We start from the raw sequence: 12,741 nt of genomic DNA, 5'->3' as shown, positions 1-12,741 counted from the left end.
GATGCAAAAATACAAAAACAGATGAAAAACAGCAAATACAAAAAATAATACACTTACGGATCAACTTAATCCGGAACTTACGGATCAACTTGATCCGGAAGTCATCCGTACGTCCGCGACGAACAAACACCATCTGCGTACCTCGTTTGCTGCCACCGACCACCGCAAAGCTTGACGCCAGAAACTTCACCTTCACCGCTGCGCTCAACGTTGCTACCCCCACGAACCAGAGGCAACGCCGCACGAAAAAGAGAAAATGAGAAGTAAAGCTTTTTGAAAATGGAGGTAAGAAGCTTTTTCGAAAAAAAAATGACATTTTTAAGGAAGAAAGATGGTAGGAGCAATTTTGGCATTTAATAGGTTTGCTGGGTGCACCAGCAAAAATGCTAGGTGCACCTAGCAACACTCTACTTCTAACTCAAGAGCCTCACCCTCCATAAAAAAAAAACACCTAGATGTGGTAAAGAATTGGATTAAGACATCATACACTTCCTCTAGTATGTATTATAAGGTTTAATTAATTGATTAACTAGAATTCAATTTTTAATTAATTTAATTTAGAACGTCAAATTTTTTCTAAATTCATATTTTTTTTTCTTCCAAAATTATTCTTGTGAACTAAACTTACAAACATTAACCGGAGTTATATTTCTTTCACTATCATATCATTCTAAAAAAATAAATGTCCCATACATTAATTATTTTTTTTCAACTAACAAATCACAATTACAAGCTATATTAAATTACATAAGGATATTTTGAATCAAATACATTAATATTTTATGCTTATTAAATACTCTAACAGCAATAGTATTGAACTGAATGTAAGAGCAAAATTCACTTGAAATTAACAAATATGAGAGAGCATGTTAAAAGGAAACATACTATATATATACATAATTACATATTACTGCTATTATACATGAGAATATTTTAAAATTTAAAATAGTTATTTTAAAGTCAACATACCATACATATTACTACTATTATACATGGGAATCTTTAATTGGAAGACACTTCAAAAGTGTTTTACAGTGTCATCATTCTAATTAAATTGAACTGATATATAAGGCTCAGCTTAATAGTAGAGTTGGAATATATGCATCAGAACTTAGATTCAAAATTTTTTTACTGTTATAATTAATAATTAAAAACAATTTTAAAATTTTTGTTCATCTTTTCTTCACAATCTAGGTGGTGATATACACCCACCAATGCCCCCATAACTTCACAGTCACACCACCAATTGTTCATCATCAACAAACCCTCATCCTTTTTCTAATGCATGCAACACTATGCACCACCATGAACATGGTTTGGCTGACCCACTTCATACCGGTCCGAAGGTTCACCATTGGCTGATGCATAGAAACTGCGCCATTGGCGATAGAGCCCCTACCACCAATTTCTGCACCAAAAACGCCTTAGGGGCCATCAATGACCAGCCACCGATATGTGAATTCTATTTTCTACTCCAACCACACTATACGACCGAATATCTAATGCATGTAGTACTACTCATCTTTTGACACCTCTCTATCCCTTCTTTCTTCGTCCTCTATTCTCTTTATTGGAGAGTACTTTGCCGGTGAGTGCAGAAGTTACAGAGATAGCTTATGTTTATGCTTTAGTAATATGTTTGTTTTGTATTAGGGTCAAATTGATTTTAATTATTAAGTGTTGGAATGTGTTAATTAGAAGCGTTGGTTAAAAGGTGAAATCAGAAATGAAAAAAAAAAAAATCAATTGCATGTGATTTGAGTTTTCATAAAATATGTGTACGTATCTTCGATTATTAGGGTAGTCAGTTAACTTGACTATCCTAATATAGATATTGAAAGTGGAAGACCTTCAAATAATGTATGCACATAAAAGAGGAAGAATGAGAATGGAAGTTAATTATAATAGTGACTGGCGTGGGTTTATTCTGATTTTTGTTCTCCATTGAAATTTGTTTATTAAGAGATCACAAACCTTTTTTTATTTATGTCTTTTATACATGTAATTCCTTGGATTTTGTCTCTATATATCATTTTCCATTCTGTTGTTATTATATTTAGAAAATTCTTTGAGCTGGTATGCATGCTGAATTTAATGGTTGTTGGCTATTTTGTATTCATTCTCTACTTTAAGTTGCATAGTTTTTCCATTCTGTTTACACTTCACACTAGTTGTCTCAGCAGGTTTAATTTGCAATGCAACGCATATGCTTAGTACATTGGTTCCAACATTTCCAAATGTCTTTCATAAGATAAGAATATAGTATTTTTAATAGTTTTTATGGGTATGGTGGACATGACCGTGTCCAACAGTTACTAGGCCTAAAGCGAAATTTATAAATTTTAATTTATCATTATTTTATTTATTTATTCTATATTTATCAAAGTTTAATATGTAAATATTTATAATATTTTATTTTAGTATATAAATGTAAATTTTAATTAACCTATTTTTAACATAGTTAATGTTATATAAGATTTAAATAATTTTAGTTTTATTTTTTTCAATAACAATTATTGTTATAAGTGTTATTAATAATATTTTAGAAACAATGCATGTTTTAAAAAATAATCTTTTAATATAATGTTGTAATACTTTAATTATAGTATAATTTTTTTAGTATACACTTTTGTAATATCTTTATTTTTAAAAATGAATCAAGAGTTTTTCAATTTATTCCCATATAAATTTTTTAAGTTTTAGAATTCAAATAAAAAATTGAGCATGATTTCATATTTGAAAAATATATTTAGATTGACTTCCAATTAAATATGTACATTTAAATTTATAATGGTTTATGCAAATAGAATTTTAATTAAATGTATGATATTGGTGACATTTGCAACAAATATTTTTTTTCATATATATTAATTATAGATTCAATCATTAAATTTACATTCTATACTAATTTCAATAATATATTTATAGGGAGGAAAAAGGTAAAATTCAAAATAGATATAAAATAATTTGCTTAACTTTTTTAAATAAATAATAAAATTACACTTAAATTATTTATAATAATACTTACATCTATATTTAATATTTATGATTTTATTAATAAAAATAATACTAAATAGTATACCATACTATTACATAATTTATCATTTAATAATTAAAATTAATAAAAAAATATATTTTATTAAAAAATATATCAAAATATCGAGGTCCTAAAAAAATTGGAAATCCAAGATCATTGCCTCAATGGCCTAATGGCTTACACGCCCCGATGTGCAAGGTGCCATAATAAAGAGAGTGACTGCCATTGAATAATAGTTGGAACGGATCGTCTTATTTACTAACAAAACAAGCACATTAATTAACTCTTAAAAAACTTATAGTGGACAAGGACATGATTCGGGTCGTACTTATACATACCTACAATACATTGAACATAACAAGTAGTTAGATATGAAGTTTAGTCATAGGTATTAATTTGAAATGTAAAAGGTGCTTTGTACATCAATTGGGAGATTCCTTCATACGCAAATTAAACACATTCAATTGATCACCTCTATCTCTAAAATAAGAGTAGTCATTTTCTTAAAGAAACATCTCACTTTCATGAATAATGGCATATCATGGGAAAATGATGACTAATATTAATAATTGACAAGCAACTTGCCTTTTATCATAAAGTCTTGAAAATATCTATTTCACATGGAATCTTTTAATTTTGCATATGAAAATAGATGTCTATGTGCACGCATGCATGTACATGTCTATATATATTTTGCATGGAAATGTTCCAAATTGTTAACTCTTTTTTTCGTTTTTCTTGACAACTAGCTACCAATATTTGACAGGTTTTTGCAAAACGTGTTGAAAGGAATATGGTTGTACTTATGGCAGCTAGAGCATCAAGGCTACAGAATTAGGAAGCAATTGATTGTCTAATTGTTTCAATGTTGCCATACCAAAGGAGGTACAAGTTCAAATATGTGTTACTGGATTAATCAACAATGCAAAAAAAAAGTATGTTGCCTATATTCTAATTATATTGTACAATTCTGCAAAAAGACACTTTTCAGCATTTTTTTAATAAAGGAACTCCCCCCTCCCCCGAATTTTATTATAATTACAATCTATAATTGAAAACTTAATATTGCCGATACCTTCTATAATTGAAAACTTAATATTGCCGATACCTTTTAATTAAATTCTATTCATTTATTTAGAATGGATCCATTGAGGGGAGGAAATATTATTTCATTTCATTCATCATGGCAAGATGCTGAAAAAGTTAGAAGAAAAGGAGAAATTAAAAAAAAAAAAGTTTTATTTGCTAGAGTTTATCCCCTCTGTTCCTTGGACCATGTACGGTGCACTTGAGATAAACCGCATGAACGCGCTTTCTTATCTTTTCAGTAGATGACCGACCAAACGTATTTGAATTCAGCCCCTCAAAAGGTATTGGATGCTGTACTCATTGAAAGTTTTTTTTTTAATGAATTTAACTTTTACATTTAAATTTAAATGTTTTAATTTTATTGATGTGACTTTATAAAAAATTGACACGCCAGTTTTTATTTTAAGAGTTATTATATAATAATTTTTATTACGATTATATATCAAACAAGATTAACTTTAAAGAATGATATTGTAAGAAATAAATAATTAAATATATAAATATTCATTACAAAATCATGACTTAGACTCACAAATTAATGTGATTTCCCAAAAACAAAATTAGTTGAGTTTTGAGATATTTCTTGATCAAGAACTAACGACTAATTATCGAGATACTAAAATCTAATAAAAAATTGATTTCCTTTAATAAATATTTTTCCATTTGTATACTAAAAAATATATATTCAACATTATTAATTTAACATTGTAAAATTAATTTTAAATTATGTATGATGACATTTTTGTAAATAAATAAATTTTGTTAACATCAATTTTGATAAAATTGATGTTAACAATGGTTATTAGCAAAACCAATGTTATGCATTTTAAAAACCTACTACTATCACTCAGTCTATTGCTCACTTCACTAGTTCCTCTCTATTTCATTGACAACGATGAACCTAAACTTCTTTTTCTCCTCATATCTCAGATTCGCTACTCACATTGTAAAATCATATGGTCTCTCTCCCAAATTTCTCCGTTTCACATTTTCTTCTCAAATCCCTCTTTCTCCTTCTTGTTAGATCTCAAATCCACTTGTCAAAATTCCCAAACCCACTTCACATTCTCTTCTCGAATCAACCACAACATCCTCTTCTCGGGGCGACAACGACTTGGTGGTGGAAGCACAAGTAACGGCGGCGACGTGATGGAATTTGTGTGAGCCTCAGTGTGCTCATCAAGATCAAGAACGATTGGGGCAGCCAATTAAGTACGCATGCCCCCCATTCAAGTTATTTGGCTAAGTTTATAGTCCCCACTAACACTATTTTGTCAACACTCACTTGATATTCAATATTATTATACCCTTGGAATGTTCTGCTATAAAAGTATAAATAAATCCATGACCTAATATTTTAAACATGAAACTAGTGCCTTTCTTGTAGTTCATCGAAGTCAAAATCTAAAATATGTTTAAAGAACGGATTAAAAAACCCACAGTTAAAATTTTTGTTTTTTTTTCTTCAAAAAATTAAATAAAATAATTATTGAAGGAAAGTCAAGAGAGCACTTGCCGAATAACTGTGGGTCCTAGAAACCCTCCAAGTAGTGGGATACTACGGACACCAATTCCCCCATAGTTAGAGCATGAATGCATATGCAGGTGATATATGTATTTTATACATATTGGCGTCATATTAAATGCCCACTCACCCATCACAAAATCAATCTAAGCTGAACTATGAATAGTGTTAGCAGTACTATAGCTCATGTGATTTGGTGTTCTTGCAGGAAAATTCTATATGAACTACTTTTTGAAAAATGGCATGTGGTACATTCGACTCTATGTGGTTGAGGCCAAATCTTTACAGTATCATGACAAGTTATTTAAAAGTGACAAAAATCGAAGAATCATGAGTTCTAAAAAAAGTTTAAGCAAATTAGCCTTGTTTGGTTGAGTTATGATTATTTTTAACTTCAAGTTTAGAAAATGAATATTAACTCATTCTAAATATGAAGATAAATGTGAGTCAGATGGTTAAAAGGAAGAAAGGAGAAAAAAAATCACAAATTCAATCATTTCTACTGACAAAATTATATATACCTTAAACATATAGCATAACGATTCCATATCTAAACTAACATTTCAAATGCAGTTTGATTTATGAGTGGAGGAAACACTCATTATAAGTTGAATTACATTGTAAAGCAGTGTTATATAAATAGTTAAAAAAGATATAAAATAGGATTCGTGTCTAATTTTTTTATTCAAAACTCACCGCCCGATTAAATTTTGATAATAATATTAATCCTATTTATTGATATAATATTTAAATTTAGTTAAATTATTAAATTTTAATTAAATTATATTTCATAATATAGATTTCAACACAAATAATATTATTTAATCTAAATATAATACTATAGTATCATGCTACACAAAATATTATTCATTAAGTCAGTAAGCTTTATTTAATACATAATTTTTGAAAAAATTATATACTTTTTAAAAGAATATATAAGAAAATTGAGGGAGTTAAGTTGACTCAGAGTAAAATGAATTTGTACTCAAATACACATGGTCTTTAATTTTCAGTGTTTTGAAAATTGAACTGTTCCAACCGAAAAAATAGTAAATCGATCAAATTTCTGGTCCAAATAAATCATAGAACCAATCCGAAAAAAAATGGTAAATATTGGTCACATGCACCCTGATAAACAAAAGTCACAATGAGTGATCAATAAAAAATATGTAGTACTATATCATTTTCTTTTTTTCCTTAAATCATTTAAAATCAACCTAAAATATTTTTCACTTTCTTTTCTTTTATTAGTTATAAACTTCCTATTATTCGTGGACATTGTTGTGTATTATTGAACCTTAAACTTAAGTATATTATGATATACTTTATTAGAATTTTTATGTGTACTTTGAAATTAAGAATTTATAAATTTATTTTATTTTTAGTTTTCAATATTATAAAGTTATATTATTATTATTATTATTATGACCATAATTCAATTACATTTAAATTATTGAACCTTGAACAATTGTTTTGACTAATTCAATGGTCCATCTAATTTTAAAAAATATTTTTAACTTCTAAAATTTCAACTTGTTAAAATTCACTACCAAAAAAAAGTATGCTTTAGCAACTGAATCAGTCGCTAAATCCCTAAATTTGGTCACTAAAATATATAACGACCGAAATAGCGATGATATTAGATTCGTTGCCAAAACCCTAGTCGCTAAGACAATGATTGAATATCGGTGACTATTTAGCGACCAAAATGTTCGGTCGCAAGTACACATAATTTTGTGACTACATATTTGATTCCTATTTTGCTTGGAACCAAATCAACGACCGAAGAATTAACTATTCATTCGGTCGCTAATAAACAATAAAAATTTTAAATATAAAATAAAGTAAATCAAAATTAGGTCGCTACTAAACAATTACACCTAAGACATAAAATAAATTAAAATAAAAGTCGGTTGCTAAATCGGACTCTACTAAATAATTCATTTTTAAATAAAATTAAAAAAATGTACTCAATCACTAATGTTATAATATAAAATGAATTTAAAATTATTTTGGTCGCTATTTTAGTCTCTATGTGATAATTAATTTTAAATGTTAAATAAATAAATGTATTTCGGTCGCTAATTTTGTCTCTGTCTAATATTTAATTTTTAAATATAAAATAAATTTAAAATAAAATTCAATTGCTATATTCGATCATTAAACCAAAATATGGTATATGTTTTTGTCTTTTCATTTATTACATTTAAACATGCTTAAAAATTATTGACTATAAATATAATTCTTAATTAAACTTATAAATAAAAGTAGACATTCATAATGTATAAATATATCTAATAATAAAGTTCTAATGTAAAGATTGATAAAGTGTAAATTCAAAGTTTGCATAGCATCAATACTAGCCATAGAACCTACTAGTTGAACCTACATTTGACAAAAGAGAGCATCAAATCTACCATGCATCTACTAATATTCTTAGTAAACTTAAAATCGTTGTGAAAAAAAATGTTTGAGGAAGGATTAAAACCATGGTCCTTAGAGTAAGTGACACTCCTTAACCACTACAATTAGATGATCATTTGAATATTTTGTGTAAAACATAATATTAATATAAATTTTATATGAAAATATTTTAAAATTCAAACTTTATTTTTTTAATTTATTATATTTTTATAATCTTATATATTATATTTTAAAATATAATATATATGATTAAATTAAATTTTCACATAAATTAGAATATTTATACTTATATAAGCTTTACCTTTATTTTATATATTATATTTTTAAAATCTTATGTATTTTTATTACATTATGCAAAACTTATTTTATATAGTAAAGATATAATATAAATTTTATCTTTAATGCATATTTTTTATATAAATTATAATTTCATAAAATTATAGTATTTTATTATCTTTTAAATATTTATATATGTGATTTAATGATAATATTTGTTACCTATATATTAAGATATTTTTTTATTTATTATAATAGTATTTTTTTGTTTATATTTAACTTTATTTAATCATGTATGTAATTTTCTTAAAGAATTAAATTATATAGTAAATACACATAACTAAATATAACAATAATATTTTCTATTTTGTAAAATATTTATGTATGTATTTTATTGAAAGTATTTTTTATATATATTACAATAGATAACATGAATATCTTAATACAGATAAAATAAATATTGTCACTAAATCACAAGTATTATTTTAAAATATAAATACAATATATAAAATATAAATAAAACTTATATAAATATACATATTCTAATTTACGTAAAAATAGAATTTAATCTTATATATTATATTTTAAAACATAATATATAATATTATAGAAATATCATAAATTAAAAAAGAAAAAAAATAATTTTAAATTATTTTCGTATAAAACTTATATTAAAACTATATTTTGCTTCATGGTTCTAGTCTTTCCTCAAATATTTTTAAAGTTCGTATTTTTTAAGAAAATATTGATCAACTTTCTAGTCTATTTAACGTTTAAAATTTAACAATCAATTATTTTGGGGACTCAGATAATAAATTTTGAAATATAAGGTAACTCGGATATTGAATTAAAAAATAGTGGGACCGATTTGGTAAAATATGCAAAATAAGAGGATATATTTTGCAATTAAGTCTTAAATTAAAGTTAATTTAAGCTTTTAGTGAATGCATAAATTACACATTGCATCTTATTGGCCCTTGCTTAGTTCCATATTGCACTAAGGTTAAATTGTAAATTTCACTTACACCATATTGAACCTTAATGAATCATTAGTGTTAAATTTATGCCTTATATTTTAAAATACTTAATTTTACAAAATTTGATTATGACATTTTCATAATATGAAGGGTATTTATTTATTATATTTTTAAATAACTATATAAAATAAACAATTATTTTGTACAAAACAAAAATTAAAAGACTAATGATAAGCATGATTTATTTATATTAATCAAAAAACATATACATTGGTTTGTTAATTTTATTAAAAATTATCATAGTATAATTAAAATATTATATATTTATTATGATTTATAACATATTATACATATTGGTTTGTTAATTTAATTAAAAATATTATTAATATACTAATTTCTATGCTTTTCAAGTGTAAAATTTATTTAAGTATATTATATATTTATTAATATTTATAATTAATTAAAATTTAGCTTTTAAATATTTTAGAAAAAACTTTGGTCGCTAATTCAGTCACTAAAATCAAGATATTATTTAATCTAGTACCGACTGAAAAAGTTTTGGTGGCTATCATAACAGCGAACAAATACCACTCAATCGCTAATTAAAGTAGCTCTTCGGTCACTAATTCAATTACTATAATACTTGTATTTAGTTATATAGCGACCAAAATAGCTACCTAGTATTTCAGTGACCTTTTAGTTCGGTCGCTAACTCGATCGCTCATGAAACTTTGCCACCACTATAAACTTCAGTCGCAAATTCATTCTCATTAGCGAGAGAAGCTTTTCGGCGGCTACTTCGGTCGCGAATTTTAGTCGCTAAATTGCATTTTCCTAGTAGTGATTAATTTTGAACTTAATTAGATTAAAGATAAGATGAGTCATTTCTAACTTAAATATATGAACTAAATAAATGTAGTTTAAATAAGAACACACATTAAATTTGTGACAAAAAAATAAGTTTAATTTTTGCTAAATGTCATTTTTAGTCCATTATATTTTATTACATCAAGTTTTGAAAGTTCCATTTTAGTCCTTCATGTTTTCGAAAGGTATTATTTTAGTCTTTTCTTTGGGTTTGGTTAGCATTGTCTACATTTTGTTAACACCGTTAGTATTTTAAATTTCAAAATAATTAACTTAAAATAGTGACGACTCACTACTATAAAAACATTTTTTACGACATTGCTTTTACGTCGGTTGATAAAAAACCAACTTAGAAAGAACATGGTGGCATTTTTGAAATTAAATGCAATAGCTTTACGACAGTTTTACAAAAAATCGCCTTAGAAAGTTGTCATTCTAAGACGATTTTTAAAAAACCGTCTTAGAATATTTTGCACCTATATATATATATATATATTATATTTTTCTTTCTCCTGTGGGACTCCCTAAGAAGAACCCTAGGTTGCGATCATCACCTACACTAAGCACGCTCTACGTGATCTCGTCCATGACCACACCGGTAATGCAATCCGATCCACAGATCCTGGCGATTCTGATTCCAGATCCAAACAACAGAAGCTTCTGGAAGCAATCATGGATTTATTCCCCTCGGAGAAAGTCGTGTTTCTGATTCACTTCCTCTGCTGCCTCCTCTGCTACGCGATCTACCTCCACGCCTTTGCCACTTGCAAAACCGAGCTCGAGAAGCGGATCTCGACGATTCTCGAGCACTTCACCATCGACAACCTCCTCGTCCTCTCCTTCACATACGACGGCGAGAGAATCTTCGATCTCAAAAGTGTGAGAAGAACAATATCATAATTCGTAGAAAAAGAAAAAGGCAACGCAATTTTCATGACCACCGAGTTCAAAGAGCCTTGCTCTGCCACGATGCAATGCGTGAAGACCGTCGACGCCTACCTCTCTGAGATTGCCGCCTAAGGCGATCTCAGCATCTCAAAGTTCAACAGCATCGCTATTCTGGTTCCTAAGAATGCGTGTAAGGTCGACGACAATCTCTACCGTGTCATTGATATCTATCTCAAGGTACATTACGTAATATAGTATTTGTAAAAAGGTGTGCATACTGATCTAAACATGCAAATCAATTTAAATTTCATATTCAGATCAAACAGCGAAAGCTAAAGGAGCACAAGCGTACCTCCAGCCATTGCAGATGAAACACGAAGCGGTGCAAGCACGAACCCGAAAGGCAGCTTTGTTTTTCCAGACCCTTACTCACTCTAAAATAGATGGTGTATTTTTCTGAATAGAGAAATAGGCTTGGTGATACAAAACTGAGAGCACCCCATCCTATTTATAGAGTCTGCCCATCACAGAGCTCAACCAATTCATTATCAGAACGTGGGCTTGAGAATAGGGACGTGAGTTTGTTACTGAACGTTGCAGAGATAAGGGTTGAACATGGAAGGAAAATGGACCAGATTCAGAAAACAAATTCCCGAAAAATTGCAATGGGAAAAAACAAAAAAACAGTTGAAAAAGAATGTGGGCCATCCAAAAATTCCATCATTCTCCCACTTAACCGTAATAAGAAACATAATATATGAGTCATGGTGATAGGTCCTCTAATGATAAGTAATATCTTCCATGTACCACAATATATCAAGTCTCTCAACACTAGCTCTTAACTTAATGAATAAACCATATGTTTATTCTAGATCTAAACCGAATGATTTTTCTCGAAATAAATAAATATGTGCACAAAACCATATGAGAAAATATCTAACTGAATAAGAGTTTCATTGAATATAACAAATGTACATACAATGGAATTACATCATGGAACCAAGTCCCATTCATACTACATGATCCTTAAAATTCTTTGGTGGTGTGCCTTTAGTTAAAGGATCAGCAATCATTAACTTAGTGCTGACGTGTTCAATGACCACTTTCTTTTTTTTAACACGTTCTCTTATGGCTAAGTACTTGATGTCGATGTGCTTACTTCGACTTTCACTTTTGTTGTTTTTAGCCATAAACACCGCAGCAGAGTTGTCACGATACAACTTTAATGGCCTGGAATTAGAGTCCACAACTCTAAGGCCAGACGTGAAACTCTTCAACCATACACCATGCGAGGTAGCCTCAAAACAGGAAACGAACTCAACCTCCATAGTGGAAGTAGCAGTTAAGGTTTGCTTGACACTTCTCCAAGATATAGCTCTACCGGCTAACATAAAAATATAACCAGATGTTGATTTTTGTGAATCAACGCAACCAACAAAGTCTGAATCGGAGTAGCCAATCACTTCTAGACAATCAGTTCGTCTGTACATGAGCATGTAAACCTTTGTCCCTTGAAGATATCTCATCACTTTCTTTGCAGCTTTCCAGTGGTCAATACCTGGATTACTCTGATATCTTCCCAAAACTCCAATCAATCTATCAGTTGAGCTAGAGGGTTGAGTTTCATAGTGATCCTTTTCAAAAGCAATGTCCTGAAA

At 28.3% G+C, this 12,741-nt stretch overlaps 1 pseudogene; it reads left to right on the top strand.

Moving 5' to 3' along the window:
• The first annotated feature begins 279 nt into the window (after positions 1 to 279).
• On the top strand, positions 280 to 11,454 carry LOC100794725 (root phototropism protein 2-like; annotated as a pseudogene).
• Positions 11,455 to 12,741: the final 1,287 nt, after the last annotated feature.

This window comes from Glycine max, chromosome 1 (assembly GCF_000004515.6).
Source record: "Glycine max cultivar Williams 82 chromosome 1, Glycine_max_v4.0, whole genome shotgun sequence".
In the NCBI taxonomy this organism is placed as follows: domain Eukaryota; kingdom Viridiplantae; phylum Streptophyta; class Magnoliopsida; order Fabales; family Fabaceae; genus Glycine; species Glycine max.
The sequence above is the reverse complement of the archived record's forward strand: the minus strand, read 5'-3'. Positions and strand labels throughout refer to the sequence as shown.